General features: G+C 51.7%; 1 long non-coding RNA gene across 1 annotated transcript; it reads right to left on the bottom strand.

Annotated features, from left to right (window-relative positions):
- Nucleotides 1–1,819: 1,819 nt before the first annotated feature.
- On the bottom strand, nt 1,820–3,904 carry LOC125158350 (uncharacterized). The gene is made up of 3 exons (XR_007149361.1): nt 3,802–3,904; nt 2,946–3,297; nt 1,820–2,061 (listed from the first exon to the last, which is right to left on the bottom strand). It is a non-coding gene; the product is annotated as an uncharacterized LOC125158350 (long non-coding RNA).
- Nucleotides 3,905–16,108: the final 12,204 nt, after the last annotated feature.

A 16,108-nucleotide genomic window follows, 5' to 3' on the forward strand; every position in this document is an offset into this window, starting at 1 on the left:
AAACGCTAACAGCAAGAATGTTAGATTCCGTGCTGGACATCAGCATCAGCTCAGATTCCAGCTGTGCTCCAGTTTTCACCTTGATCTCGGCTTTGCTTGTATCAAGAAGTATTCCAGACCTAGACCCTCCCACCCCCTGGGCAGGCGATGTTTTTTTTAAACCTCACTTGCCTTGTTTTTATAAACCTCTCCCCGGACGTCTTTGCAGACCGTGACATACACGATTTGCTGCCTAGTCGATGTCCATTGCTTCCTCGTTTCTTGCTAGAAGGATCCCACTTCGGTTCAGAGCAGCTGTAGGGTAGGCCTGGGTGACGGCCGTGATTGGTCTAAGCCAGTCTTAACCACATGCTCCTCGCTCTCCGGCCTCCCTGGTAGCAGGGAGCAGGGGGTGTCACCCCGTTCTGGCCAGGGGACCAAAGCAGAGAGTCATTCGTCCGACGGCTTAGGCAACTCCACAGGAACTCAATCACCGCGACCCCACCCTGGGCCCAGTGGCCTATTTTAACTAACTCCCAGGGAGCTCTGTGCAGTCTTTGTCCCTGTGTGGCACTGTGACCATTCGAGGTGGGAAAATGGAGGGCTTACGCTAAAAGTTATTGTTGGAGAGCCACACGGAACGTTCTTGTTTTCAGAGAAATGTCACGGTCATGGGGCAGGTTTCTCTTCCCCAGTGCAACATGTATCATTTTTTCACCTCCCTCCCCCAGTTCATGAGAACTTACACAGGATGATTTGTTACTCAAAAAAATAAATAGGGGCACCTGGGGGGCTCAGCTGGTTAAGTGTCTGACTCTTGATTTCGGCTCAGGTCATGATCTCATGGTTTGTGAGTTTGAGCCCCGTGTAGGGCTGTGTGCTGACATTGTGGAGCCTGCTTGAGATTCTCCCTCTCTGTCTCTCTCTCTCTCCTCCCCTCCCCACTGTTTGTGCTCTGTCTCTCAAAAATAAATAAATAAACCTCAAAATAAATAAATAAATAAATAAATAAAATGGTCACTCTCTCACCTAAGAAGATCAAAACTGAATATTTGTTGTTTCCTAAAAAAAAAAAAAAAAAAAAAAGCACATAGACTTGAAAGTTGCTAAGAGAGTACGTCTTTAATGTTCTCACCACACAAAACAAATGTGATTATGTGAGGTGATGGATGTATTCACTAACCTTATTGTGGTAACTGTTTCCTGATACATACGTGGATCAGATCATCACCTTGTGCACTTGAAGCTTATGCGATGTTATAAGTCGATTTTATCTCCATAAAGCTGGGAAAAAGAAAACCCACAGCCTTCCTTTTCCTGCCCTGTGGCAAATACCGTTTGGCTGCTCTCCCACTGGCAAGGGTCTCTCATTGCCCGCTGTTCAAAGCCCAGTTGTGCTGAGCTGTACAGAGCCACGGGCCTTCCAGGAGCAAGTCCTGATTATCCAAGCGGATGGTGGCAGGGCCCGTGCCCCGGACGGGGATCGGTGTAGGGACGGCCACGGGCTGAATTCCAAACAACTATCCAAGGGGAGGGAGTTGCGGGGAGAATTCTGAGAAAGACTTCCTTCCTCTGAAAAGAAGCATCGCGGCAGGTGGGGCTACAGAAAACACAGAACTGAGTCTGGAGTCTCTTGACGAGAGACATTTATTTTTTGCTCCGGTGAGAGTCCTGAGCAGCTCTGAGTGCCCGGGACAGGGAAGGGGCCTCCTGCTCCGCACAGTTATCCGGATGCCCAGACACAGGCCAGCAGCAGCTACGCCAGCCTCAGCGCGGGCTTCCACAGCCCCCTGGGGGACACAGCCCAGTGAGCCACAGAGGGGGAAGCCTGGTCTACTTTCCTTGACAGCAGCTTCTAGAAGCACAACCCAATGACCCCGTGAGCAGCTGCATCGTGGCTGGCTGGCGGCTATGAAAGTGCACAAGTAACTCTCCGCTGAGCTCCAGAACTCTCTGGCACCCCCCTGAACCAAGCTCGTGTTGGGGGAGGGCCAGGCGCGCAAACGGTACTCACATTCCTTTGGCTAAACCTGGTCACGTGGCCATTCCTGGCTGCAAGAGACGGTGAGCGATGGGGTCGACCTGTGTGTCCAGAAAGAAAAGCAAACGGCTTTGGCACAAAATGCAAATACACAGCTCCAGGCTCCTGGTGACCAAGTGTTTCAAAAGGGTGACACGGAGCATTCGATCACGGGCAGGACCCTTCTAAGTACAGACGTGATGCACCCTGGCGTGACCCCCTCTCTACAGCTACGCGGGTCGTACACTGTGAATTCAGCTCGGGATGGAGCAGGTGTTGCTTACACGGTGGGTGACCCCAGCCGTTCGTTCCCTGGCCCCTGGTGGGACCTACGGCCCGTGCCACGTTTTCCCATGAACACCCTGCTATTCGAGGCTGTCTTTCTGTAAGTCCTTGGGATCAGGAACCACACCACACACCTGACAGGCCTCACCTGAGGGCACTCGGGCACTTTGAGTGGCTCAAGTTGAGCGTCGCTCACTCAAATGATTCTAAACGGTCCGAGTAACCATTTCGCAGAGAAAAAGAAAGCTCGCGGATTTGAAGGGCTGACGGCGCTTTGAAGAAAGCAACCAAACTCAGTGCGGCAAATTGGGTTAAATTTGTGGCCTTTCCTTGACAGCGTCTCCTAAAACCGCAACCCAATGTCTCCGCGAGCAGTTGCATTTTTATTGGATGAGAGCAGTAAACGTGCACAAAATCACCCTCCGCTGAAATTGAGAATTCTCTGGCACCACCTGAACCAAGTTCGCTCGTGCGTTTTAAAACAATTTGCGTTTGGCCCCGTGCCGTGTCGTTCTCGCCGGCATCACCCCCGTGGTGCGAGCGTGGGATCGCCGTAAACTGCACGCGCGCCCGTTGCCAGGATGGCCCGGAAGCTCCATCACGGCCTCCGCGGCTGGCATCACAGCCGGGCCCAGAACACCCTGCCTTCCCGCCAGCTCACCTAACAGCCGCAGCAGTACTTTCCAGAAAGGGGTATGGTCAGGTCCGCGAGCGGCTGCTTCTGAGTGGGGCGAGTCCAGAGGAGGGAACCGGCGGCAAAGGGAGGGCAGGGGCCACGGCAGGGCCACGGCAGGCTCCGAGCTTCCAGGAAAACACCTGGACCTCATCCACTCCTTACACGGCTTCCTTTCAAGCGCATCATTTCCTTGTTGGGGGGAGGGAAATGGCATTCGCAACTGTTTTGGGCTCTTCTGCCTAGCAGAGTGTGTCTGGCCCAGGGCAGCCGTGGTCCAAGCACATGGCTGGGAGGAGAGTGGGTACGGAGGGTGGACAGGTAGCCCTCCTCCACTCCACTGTGGAGAGAAGAGGGTGACAACAGTCTGTCCGCATGCGGATGGCGAGCACCCTTCCCTGACCCCCTTCTTTTCCTCAGCACAAAGAGACCCCCACCTGCCCCACCTGGCATGGGCCCAGGGGGTCACACAACACAGCTCTTACATAAATTCATGCAAAGCTCGAAGAAGAGAGTGGTGAAAATGACTGTGGATCTATTTATCAGGTGAAAACACACACCCAGCCACACAGGTGCACACACACACATACACACATACTTGCACACACACACACATACACACACAGCAGTTACAGGGCATCTATTGCGTGGCAGGGACAATGCTAAGCCCCTGTTATGTATCATCTCCCTTACGATCCCGCAGGTGCTATGGTTATCCCCATTTGACAGGTGAGGAAACTAAGGTTTTTAGAGGTGAGGAGACCCATCCAAGGCCGAAGGTATTTAAGCAGCAGAGCTGGGAAGCCAGCACGGACTTAGCTGAACCTATAGCCCATGCCTTTACCTGCTACTGTCTGCCAGCCGCAGGACCCCACAGGGACCATGGCTCTCCCGGGCTTAGGGCTCAGACTCACACAGGTCCCAGGCAAAGTCTGCAGCATCTGAGATGGGGGTCATACATGTTCTGTAGAGAAAATTAGGGGAAAACAGAGTACTTTTTTTTTAATGTTTATTTAGCTTTGAGAGAGAGAGAGGGAAAGACAGAGGGGGAGAGGGGGAGGGGCAAAGAAAGAGGGAGACACAGAATCGGAAGCAGGCTCCAGGATCGGAGCTGTCAGCACAGAGCCCGACGCAGGGCTTAAACCCACGACCTTCGAGATCATGACCTGAGCAGAAGTCAGGCACCTAACCGACTGAGCCGCCCAGGTGCCCCGAAAACAGACTACTTATAAAAGAGAAAAAAAATTCTAAGTTGTCTCATTGCGCAGGTATAGCCACTCTCCCGTGTCTTGGTGGTATTCTTTCTAGTCTTTTTATGATGATACACACACACACATACACACACACATAAAAAATATATGCTATTTATACATGCTTCTACATGATTGGGCTCACACTATACTGATAATTCTATATGCAATAGCTTAAATGTAACATTCCAGAATAAACATCTTCCTATATCCTGAACTACTCTTCAATATGATTTTAATGGCTTCAAAATATTTTAAAATATGTATGTACATACCAGAATATATTTAGCTATTCCTCTACTTTGGACATTAAGGTTGTTAGTTTCCAATTTTATACCTATGTCAGTGAGATTAAATTTTAGAATGAAATCCTCAAACCTAGATCTTTACGAACACATCGAAAGAGTTCCTGGGAAGAAATTGCTAGGAGTTAAAATGCTGAGTAAAAGGCTGTGAACATTTTTAAGACTCTTGATCAATATTGCCAAGTTGCTCTCTAGGAAGGCATCACCACGTCATGCTACCTTTGTCGGTTGTTCCATGAGATCGGTTTGGATTTTACTTATGTACCTGGGAAATTTCAGCTGGCGAAGTGAGGACCTCACCTATTACTCCCTCCTCTGAACTCACACATCTGTACCCGTTTGCATCCGTGCACACGCAGGGACTGTGCTCTGTAACGAGGTGTCCAGTGTGGGGAGGACCGCAAGTACCTTCCCCGACCAGCCTGGGGGGCCACCCCAAGGAAGGGGACCCCAGAACTACTCCCTAGATGCATGGGGAGACACCGGGCAGCACATGTGCCTTGTTCATCCATCTCTGCCGGACACTCAGCACCTGCTGTCCCCCTGAGGCCCGGAGATTTGGGGAGACCCCCGGAGGTAGCACTGTGCCCTGGACAGCGGCCTTCTGGAAGCTGACAATGACAGCAATAAGACGCCAGCTTATTTGTTCGCAAGCGGCAGCCCTCGATGGCAGAGACGTCGGTGACCCCAAGTGACCTGGTTTGTGGGGGGACTTTGGGGAAATGCCAGAAATACTTGGGGGGCACTCTGGGAGGAGCCTCACAGTCTCACTCAGGTAGCAGCTTTTGAGCCAGTTTGATATCCATCATTTTTCTGAATTAATATTCATAATTTTCCTCCATAATTTGGAAGCATTTCCCTGGTTTTTCATGGCTGGGATGCATTCGCCCATTCATCCGCATATTAGAAGGCTGAGTTGCTGACCTTTGGATCATGGTGTCCTTACCTCCAGTAACCCTGGTAGGGAATGAAGGGCCGGGGGGCTGCCAGGGGCTCAGTTGCCAGCTTGTAAACTCTGCCTCCCAGTCCACAGGCCTCAGTCCCAAACAGAATCTCTATCACAATGCTCTAACAGCTAGGACCCAGGGCTAGCTGTGAGCGGCATAATTCAGCAACTACAAGAACACTGAGATCGTCAGAGCAAATTACAGTCAGAGGGAGGACAAGTTTAGCAAAATTAAGAATAGTGCTTTAATTTACACTTCCCTAAAAATATAATTGTTTATTTAAGAAAGCTTGTTGCCTTGTTAACAGAAATTAGCAGATGAAAATGTATTTCCACTCCAGAAATGTATTGGAAGGTTCACAAACCCAGCATTATATAATAGAGACAAAGTCTAATCGATATTCTGACCTACGAAGGTGAGAAATCAAAGCACACAGCTTTTCCTTAAAGTTCAAGGCTTAAAGAGGGATGTTTAGAAGGGAGGTCCGAATTAACACAATTTGTATGGCATTATCTGCCTGTGTTTTCTTCCGTAAACTCAATCAGCACTCACCCTATGTTCTTCCCCTGCGTATCCAATGACCTAATAATAACAATGATAAATAGCTACCGAGCAAACATTATTACTAGAATGTCTTAGCTCATTTCATCCTTACGCCTCCGTGATTCGGGCAATATTATTATCCCCATTTCACACAGAAACAACTGAGACTCAGAGAAGTCAAATGGCCCACCCAGATTCAGATATTTGGTAACTTGCTCAAACCAGGCCTTGCCTAACTCCAAGGCTCATAGGCCTACACCCAAGCGTGCCAAGCATTTCCGCCTACAAGGTTAAAGGTCACTGGGTGCCTAGTCTCTTCGAGGTACTTTAGAACCCAGCAACCTCACCCCACAGGCCTCCCCATTATAACTGAGAAAACCACAGTCGGGAGAGAAGCCAGGGACAGGCCCAGGCAGTCAGGCCCCCAAGCCTGGCTTCCGCCATTTTGAGTTAGCCTCACAGCAGAAACCCCCTCGGGGACTTTTTAAATGCTGATGCCCAGGCCTCGGCACCAGGGATTTTGATTCCATTGGCCCAGGGTAGGGCCTGGGCTTCTGCGTGATTTTTTCAATCCTTGGAAGATTCTAATAGCCCACCGGGCAGAGGGCTAATTACTATCACACGCTTTTCTCATTCCTTACAAATGTGTGCTGAGTGGTCCCTGTTGCTGTGCCCCGGTCAGTGGTCAGGGACCCACTTGCTGCCCTCCAGGAGTTGCCAACGGGTGGCAGGCTGATTGAGCCACACCCAATGTGAGGAGTTTCCCCGCTGGGGAGATCCAGGGCACCAGGGAGGTCACAGGGGTGAGATCTGGGCCACGTACTTTGGGGAGGAGTGGGGATCGTCAGGGAAGGATACATGGTGGGGGGGGGGGCACTTTAAGGTGGTAAGAGCCGACGGAACAAGGGAGAAAAAGAAACCTATCTCCCCTGCTGCGTACCGCTAAGCAGGCAGAGAGAACACGGACGGCTTCTGCCCCGCTCTGGGTCCCGCTGGGCGTGGGGAGGAAGGAACCTCTGCCCAGCGGCCCAGAGGACCTCCACGCACCGGCCCGATTGCCTCATAGATGAACGCCACCAGGCAAGACTCACAGAGTTCAATTTTCACTTCAGCTCTACGAAGCAAAACGAGGATCTGGGTGGCAACAGAATTGCTAGAGATTTTTCATTCTAATTGGGAAACTCACCCAGAGAGGCTACGAGAGCCCAGACTATCCGTCTCTTGCTCGGTAAGACCCGGCAGCCTTCCCACCCCGCTCGCCCCGTGGGGACAGATTAGACCCGGGAGGCCTAGTAGGGGTCACGGGAAGCCTCCGTTACACAGAGCAGCTCCCACAGTCGGAAAGAACGGGATGACTTCCTATCAGCGGCTCAAGGTCCAAATCAATCACCTCCATTTCAATTCCCTTTTCTCATCAAACACCGGCGGCGAAACGGCCCCGCCTCATCAGATTCCTGCGGCAATGGATGTTGAGACTACAGAAATTGAGAAATAGGTCACCCCGTGGGGTGGGAAGGTTGCTATGTGGTTTCATCTAACTAGGTTGCTGGAAAGCCCCCGTGCCCACAATTAGCCCCTGAGTCACCAGATCGCCGTGGAGCGGTAGATTTTCAGTACCCGAAACTCATTCTTGTGGATAAAGAGCATCGTGCAGGACGAGACAGACTCTGTTGTTAAAACATCCACTCAGTGAAGATTTCCCGAGAGCCTTCTAGACACTAGGGAAACGAGGCTCAGTAACGCTCAGCCCCGGCCCCGGAGAAACTCACCTCCCAGTGGCTCTGACAGGAGCAAGCAGCAGGTCCTGCCCGCCATGGGGGAGGTCCCCGGGCCGCGTGAAGCTGGTGGCAGAGGTGGGCCTGCAGGCAGCCGGGACCTCAGAGCCATGACCCATGAGCAGAGCCGAGGTCTGTAGAGCGATTTGACCTTGCCGGGATCCCACCCCCCGATGAGGTAAGAAAACAAAGACTCAGGTGATTGCACGCACCCTGAGGTCAGGCTCTAGAGCCTGCGTGCTTGGCCCCCGCCCAAGACCTCTGCCTGGCTGTTTGGGGGCCACAAGGTATAGTGGGCTCACGAGAGGGCACAAGGTCCCCAGGCAGTCTTTGGAATGAAAGGAAAAGGTGCTAAGGATGGGCTCCCGGTGAGAAGGAAACGGCTCTAAGGGACCTCAGAGGAAATACCCAGAAAAAGAGGAGGAAACCATCCACCTATTCGTTTTTTTCTGAATGGAAAAGGTAGGCTGGTCCTCAACAAGTTCATATTCCCAGGGGGCTGGTCTGCAGGGCAGGTCTGAAACCACCGCCCGGGACGGAGGCCAAACCAGGGCTGACCAGGGACAAACTTGAGAGCTGATCAGACCGGGGGGCTTCCTGGAGGAGGAAAACAGGAATACTTAGGAGCCGATGTCCCAAGCACAGGAGAACTCATGGCGTGGAGTGGGATTATTCCCTCGAAATAACTTCGGGGCATCCCAGATGTGGCACAAATCCAATGTATATGTCAGCTTTGGGGAGGTAGTCTCAGAAAGATAAAAATGCCTTAGGATATGAAAAGGTACCTAGAAGGGGTTTTCATGAGGTCACATTTTAACCGGATCATGAAATATTGAGAAGTTCTGTTTTTATTTTTTTAAAAAAAGCAAAACTCAGGAGGTGACATAGAAACATATCAAGTGACGTTTGCTTGTCAGTTCCATTAAAATGTCACCTGCCAGAGGAACGCATGCTCTGTAATCACATCCGTGCTCTGTGTATGCTCAATATCATCCACGTGCAGCCGATGGTCTCTTCTCCCTCAAGTCCTCAACCATCTCAGAGAAGTAAGCTTTAGCAAGTCAAATCAGAGCTTAAAGAAACGAGACTTGGGCTCGGAGATAAATAGTATCATTGCCACCGATTTCATTGTTTCAAATACAAGATTTTATTTTGAGAAGAAAGTTTAATTAACCAGAGGTGGATCACTAAATTCTTTGACTTTAAAACCGCACTTTCTGCAAGACTTCACCTGCGAAATTCACAGCCTTTAATTACTGCCTCGCGTCTTAAAAGGGAGACTCTTCTGAATGGCTAATAACGTTATTATAGGAGGTAATTATAGATCAGGTGTCTGGTCAATAACACCAAAATGCATGGACTGCATCGTCCTGATTTTTGAGCTTGGAAAGCAATTTGCTAAAGAAACATTTTCTCCCCCAAAACAGTGTTGATGTTTTGGGTTTTTGTTTTTGTGTTTTTTTTTTTCCTGCTCTTTTTTCTTTTTAAGGGGCGGGGGGGGGGGGAGGTGGTGGGGAAGGGGGAGAAACATTTAGAAATCAGACCTTTACTGGATGAATTTCTTCACTTCCCAGAAAGCAAGAAAACAATTGTTTCCTGTAATTGGACAGTTTGATTGGAGGCAGGTGGTGCTGAGCCGAGGCAACCAGAGCCACAAAGCCAATTTTGGCTTCAAGCACATTTCCTTTCCTTCTCAGCTCCAGCAGTACAACATGTAAATTGGCTCTACAGAAGCTGACTATGAATTTAGTTCCCATTTTCTGTAACAAGCACCTTATCAGCCATGAAGAGTTTCAGCAATCGGGGACAGCGTGCAGATCTGACATGATTATAAAGCTGCCTCGAGATACCCCAGCATTAATTTCTCAAACGTGTTCTTGCTGCCACAAACCAGGAATTTATGAGCAGTTCTGGAAACGTCGTGTGCCATCCTTTTAAAATACGGTTGATATTTTTCTTTTTCCAGGTTCACTGGCCTTCACATGGCTCAAGTTACGTTATCTAGAGTTAATGTTGGCTTTCAGTGTTTTTCAGTCACAGACCATATCAACATGGCACCACAGATAATGAGGCACCAACCAGTCCTGAGAAGGGGCCAGAATCAGAGGCATGGGAATGGGGGGGCGGGGGGTTGGTGGGGTACCATTTGTTCTTCCCCTTGCTGCTTTTCATCCAAAGGTCTCTGAGCCTTTTTCTTATTTGTCTTCCCAAGTGCTGGCTCATTTGTCTTACCCCTTTGTATGGCAGCTGACACTCAATATTCCTCTTTCACGGATGGAGAAGCTGAGACCCGAAGAAGTTAATCGCTTCAGCCACGGTCACTCAGTAAGTCAAGAGCAGAGAAGAGCGGCCCAAACACTAACTTCCCAGCCCCCTGCCCCAAGTACACGTGCCTCTATTAATTTCCTACCGTAAGTCCATAATACAAAACATTTTTAGGACACTTGCGAGAGAGTAAGGAAAGGCACGTGGAAATGTATCTGATAATTCTATCAAATTATTGTCCTTTGTACACGCTGAGTATCAAATCAGTTGCTTCAAAGGTCCAGCATATTTTATTACTAATTTTGGTCCATGCTGCATTTGTTTTAATGTTAACCGAAGGTTTGCTTACGTTTTGAGCTCCTTATTTATTTTCAGAACTTGAAAACAATCTTTTCTAATCCCATGTGGATTAATGGCTAAAATAACCTCACTCTCAGAGAAATTCTACCTGTCAACCTCCGTACCTGTATAAAATTATTTTACCAAAAACAGATTGTGGAGTTTGCTGAGAGCCTCGGAATTGCAACGGTCCATCTTCCAAGGTGATTGCATCAAAGGAAATACCACCAAGTTTTCCCTTCCAGGCCAGTAGATACCTGTGGTTCAAAATCCTCCTTAATGACGGTCTCAGCATCTACATGCCAAAGGTTCCAGCACCAACACCGGGTCTCCTCCACTGTTGGGAGGAGATGGGACACTTTTCCTTTAAATCTTTGGCTGAAGGTCTTCTCTAAAGACACATCCGTACGACATCTCTGGGAGACGACATCTCTCCCAGCCCGTCCAAGCAAGAGCTCTCCTGCCCTTTTCTGTTTGCCTTTTCTGATCGCCCACTTCTGCCCCCAAGTTCACAGCGTCACATCACCCCTACCCCAGGGGCTGCCGGTGGCAAGCAGGGCACAGAGCAAGTGTGCGCACAAATACTGTGTGCAGTTTCTTAAAGGGATTGCACGCTGATTAAACCTGTCAGAAGGCAGATTGGGTTTGCCCAAGGAGAGCTGGTTGATAGCTAACTCAGAAATCTTGGCAACACTACAGAGCCAATATTTTTACAGAGGTGGCACCGTCTTGAACAATGTCCTCAGTGTGTAGGACACAGGCAGCCAGTCTATCAGTATCCAGTAAGGGTGACTTTTTCTTTCACCTTTTCTGAACAAACAGGCTGATGAAGGAGCTGGGCGGGGGGGCGGTGTTGGCAGTGAGAAGAGCTGCACAGGACACAGTGGGCGACGGGAAAGCCATGTCAACGCTCTCTCAGTAGATGCAGCTACCGCCCTGGACTCACGAAAAGCCAGCCAAGCCAGGTTCAAACAGGTTGCAGCCATCAGCTGAAGCCAGCCCCACAGCCCTGTTTGCTTTTCCTAGCGTGTGCAGAAACAGCCACACAGACGATAGTTTAACCAGGTAAAGCCAGAAGCACACGGCATTTCTCCCCAACCAGACCCACGCGGGCCATGGCATCCTCGGTCCCTGCACCTGACTGACAGGTGCCTCCCCCTTCCCTTCCTCCCTGGCCTCAGCACCCATTCCCCCCATAGGGACTTTAGCACTCTGCCCCTAAATTCTCTTCTTTGTATGATATCGTTTTCTTCCCAAAGCCCGTATCTTTTCCCCGAAAACAACACCAACAAATATATTCAAGCTTTTGACCACCGACCCATAATGTCATCAGAACTGGGTGGTTCAGCTGGGCTTGGGTGGAAACAGTGAACAGCACCCCCACACGCATACACACACACACACACACACACACACACACACACACAACTCTGGAGGTCAGGAGTGAGCTGAGGAGCAACCCATGCCCAGGGGGCCCTGGGCTAAGACAGCAAGGCCAAACAGGCCATAGTGCCACCAACAGACTCCCCCTACCACCAACTGGGAGCATAAGACGACACAAATTTATTCTTTCACAGTTCTGAGGGAAAGAAGTCCAGAATGAAGGTCAACAGTGCCACGACCCCCTGAAACGTGCAGCAGAGGATCCTTCCTTGCCTCTTCAGGCTTCCGGGGGTTGGCCATCCATCCCCAGTGCTGTGGACTGAGCCCTGACGTCCCCCTCAAATCCACACATTGAACCCCTAGCCCGAGTGTGATGGTATTTGGAGGCAGGGCCTTGGGGGGTACCGCCCTCATGAACAGGATCGGTGTCCTTAGGGGACAAGGCTAGCCAGCTAGCTCACTCTCTCTCTGCCCTGCAAGGATGCACGAGGAGACAGGGCCAGCCAGAAGAGGGCTCTCACCGGCACCCGAGCACGCTGGCACCCCGGTCTTGGACCTCCAGCCCCAGAACCGTGGGAAATCAACCTCTGTTGTGGACAAGCCACACAGTTTATGGTGTTTCATGAGAGCAGCCTGAGCGAGCTAAGACACTGGCTTGGCGTTCCTTGGCCAGAAACTGAAACACTGGAGTCTCCTTCTCCATGGTCACATGGCCACCTCCCCTCATGTCCGTGTTTTCTCTTCTTATAAGGACACCAGTCATACTGGGTCAGGGGCCCACCGGGTTCCGTGTGACCTCATCGTAACTAATTACACCTACAAAGACCGTATTTCCAAATCAGGGTCACATTCTGGGGTACTGAGGGGCTAGGACTTCAACATATCTTTTGGGGGCATGCGAGGCAACGCATAACGGTCACCAAAACCTTTCAGTTCCTGCTCTTTGCTCAGAGAATGAAGTCCACACCCCAGTCTTGCTTCCAGGCCCCCCATGAGCTGTCCCCACACTGTCGTAATGCACCAGCCCAAGGGTCCCCCACACCCCCGGCCCATGTCCACCTCTGCACTTTGCTCATGCTGTTCCTTCCTCCAGGAGAGCCCTTCCCATTCTCACAGCATCCAGCTTAAATGCCCCCCCCCCCAGCTTCTTTGTGTGGCCTCCATTGCAAAGAAACCGAGATCCACGTCCCTAACCTTTATTCCTCGTAAGGGACTCAACTGCCTTCTACTTTATGTCAGAATAATGAATAATTTTATTTCTCTTAGTGTTTTGCAAGCTCTTCAGAGTTTTTCCTTTCCCCCATGGCCCCTGTCAAGTAGCAGACACTCCATAAATGTTCAACAAAGTGGAGGGACCTCACACATACTTAACCTAACCTATCAGCAGACATTAACACTTCCTGCTCCTTAGATGAAAGAAGATGCAGACAGGACATTGTAGAGATGGGAAGACCTGAAGAATCAGGGACAGTCTCGCTTGGCCAACACCCACGCTTACTGTGTAGAACCTTCGGCTCGACAGCGACTGGCCGTCATAACTGAACCCAGGAGAGATAACCCTGAGCACAGGCAGCCGACGCTGGGCCCTGTGAGCCCTCTGAGATTCACAAATCACCTGGAGGATTTCTGCAAAAGTCACTCACTCGGCATCCACTGCCCACTTCCTGCAAGGAACCCACTGGGCACGGAAACAGCTGATCGTGCTGTTGACACACAGGAGCCCGAGACAGTGCCTTGGACAGGTTGGGAGCGCTGAAAACTGTGGACTGACCATGACCACGGGGGCGGGGGGGGGGGGGGGGGTGTGGAATGAGACAGTCCTCCAAACGATTGGCACTTACTGGGGACCAGCTTCTGGCCAATGGCTCCAAGTCCGCCACTCAGGGAAGGGCAAATGCTGAGCCACAGAAGGAATGGCTGACCCCCCACGGGGAGGTTGCTCCCCAGACCTAGAAAACGTGAGGATGTCTCTACCACGTGGCAGCCGGAGGGGGGCTGGAGAACGGGGAGTTGTGCTTCTGTCCCAGAACCCCTTGCTGGCCCGCTGCACCGAGCCATCCGCTTCTTCGTCTTGTGTCCATTTCCTCAGGGAAATGGCTGAGCGTGTGTGTCAAGCCCCTAGCACAGCTCATGCTGCGTGGCTGGTGTTCAGCAGGTGACAGCAGGAGGACCGTCACCCCTTCCAGTGGCCGCGGTCAAGCCAAAGTTTTCAGCGCTCCCAACCTGTCCGACATGCTGTCTTGGGCTCCTGTGGCATCAACAGAAGCGGGAAGCACACATAGCGGGCGTTGGCGGCCCCATCCCTGTACCCGCCCCCAGAGCCCCCCACCCCCGGCACCAGTAACCTCACCACTCAGACTTCTTACCTGATGCTGCTCAATCATAAGTCGTCCCCTACTGCTATTGACTTTTGATGGGAATAGATCTTCCTCCCCAAATAGAAAGCAGGACTTTGGCATCAGGGCAGGACCTGGTTCGCATGCTTTGCTATCGGCTGTGATGCAAGGTCAGGGAAGGTCCCCCATGTCTGCCCCTCCCCTGACCAGGATCCTAACCACAGGAAACATGCCCCACTCCAACCACCGCGCCCACCATCCCTCTGTTTAGTGTGGCGGATTTCAAGCCGAGTCCTCAACACAGCGAACATCCTTATCAGGCAGGAGGCAGATGACAAGAGAGCTGCAGAAGCCCCCCTGCTGCCCGCGAGAGCCCGGAGTGATCCCCCAGCCCTTGGGCAGGGATTCTCCCCTGCACTGTCCTTGTGCCATTGCACTGGGGGGAGGGGCCGTATCACAGTATCCTTCTCATGCCTTAGCCCACCACGAGGCTATCTGAGGCCCCAGTGGGGTGTTTCCCACCCACGGAGGCAGATTATTCCATTTTTAGTTCTCACTGTTGGAAAGGAAATACGACTTACTGAGCCCCTAGTGTGTGCCAGTGAGCCTAGGTGCCTCCAAGTATATTTCCTCCTTAATCTGTACAAGTACCTTGTGAGTTACACATTGCCTTACCCTCTCCAACTGAAGATAAAGGGAGACTCGGAAGAATTAAGGCAGCCCCAGGCTCCCACGAATGCCTGATGCCGTTAGAACGCGAGCTGGCCCGAGCACATTTCTCGGCTCTACTCCACATTTACCATTGATCTCATTATTAATAGGGCCCCTCATTTCTATTGGGCTAAATTTCTCCGTGAGCTATTTTCCACCCTCTAACCTCCGTTCCACATCTTAGCCCACCAATCACCGTTTTAATCCCTTTCTGTATCGGTCTTCCTTCAGACGTTCGGAAGTCGTCGGCCTGTGCCTCTGACCCAGACCTGCTTCCAGGGCCTGGCCCAGATGAACGTTATTTGGAGGCTTCCAGACCGGGGCCCGACAACTCCAGCTCCCTAATGCAGAACTCCCTGAAAGCCATGCATACCATACACGCTGCCGTGCCCTTTCTTCCGCCGCAGGTGCACAGAGGAGTGGTTAGGACCGTGCATCCCAGCATCGATGGCCTGCTATCTGCCTTTTACCAGCTGTGTGATCTGGAGCAAGCCACTTGGCATCTCTCAGCTTCGGATCCTCACCTGTAAAACGGCGACGTGTGGTCCCTAACCCGCGGGCTTCTTTAGAGCACAGGGTTTCAGCGCGCAAGCCCAGGGCCTGGCACATGGAGTGCCCTCCATACATGCATTTATTGATATTTTTCTTTAACGCTGGGGCAAGCCACAGCACCTGTGCGTTTTTACAGACGGCCAAGTGTAATCCCAGAAGGACAGGAGAAAGAAACACCTAGTTGGTTCCCCATCCTCGATAGCGCAGACCCAAAAGGGGAAGCCCTCTTCCCCCTGATGGTCAGCGCACGCTCGGACTTGAGAAAGCCCCGCTCCCGGCACGGGAGTCCGCCGAGATGGGAAGATGTGTTCGAGCAGCGAAGCACCTTCCTTCTGGATACGGAGAGTGCCGCACGTTCTCAGCACAGCTGCAGCAGGAGAATTTACCACCCCCTTTGGATCTGGGAGAGAGGTTTTCCTGGGCCCCAGGAGTCCTGGCTGCCCCCCCCCCCGGCCCCGCCCCGCCTTGGACCAGGCAGCATCTCTGTCCCCTGAGGCACCCAGCCCCAGTGCCCAGCCCCCGCCCCGTCCCCCAGAGCCCACCTGCCTGCCAAGTGGCAGCCTTGAGAGCCAGAGCCCCTAAGAGCCAGGGCTGAGCCTTTGAGTCCTCACGTCCCCACCACAAATGCACACTGCATAAAGGAGCACACAGGAAAGAAGGGAAGCTGAAGAGGGATGAGGGTGGGAAACGAACTCGTTCCCCAGGTGTATATTCCCTTTGTGCTGTGACCCTCTGCTGGCCTCGT

This window comes from Prionailurus viverrinus, unplaced genomic scaffold (genome assembly GCF_022837055.1).
Source record: "Prionailurus viverrinus isolate Anna unplaced genomic scaffold, UM_Priviv_1.0 scaffold_33, whole genome shotgun sequence".
NCBI lineage: Eukaryota > Metazoa > Chordata > Mammalia > Carnivora > Felidae > Prionailurus > Prionailurus viverrinus.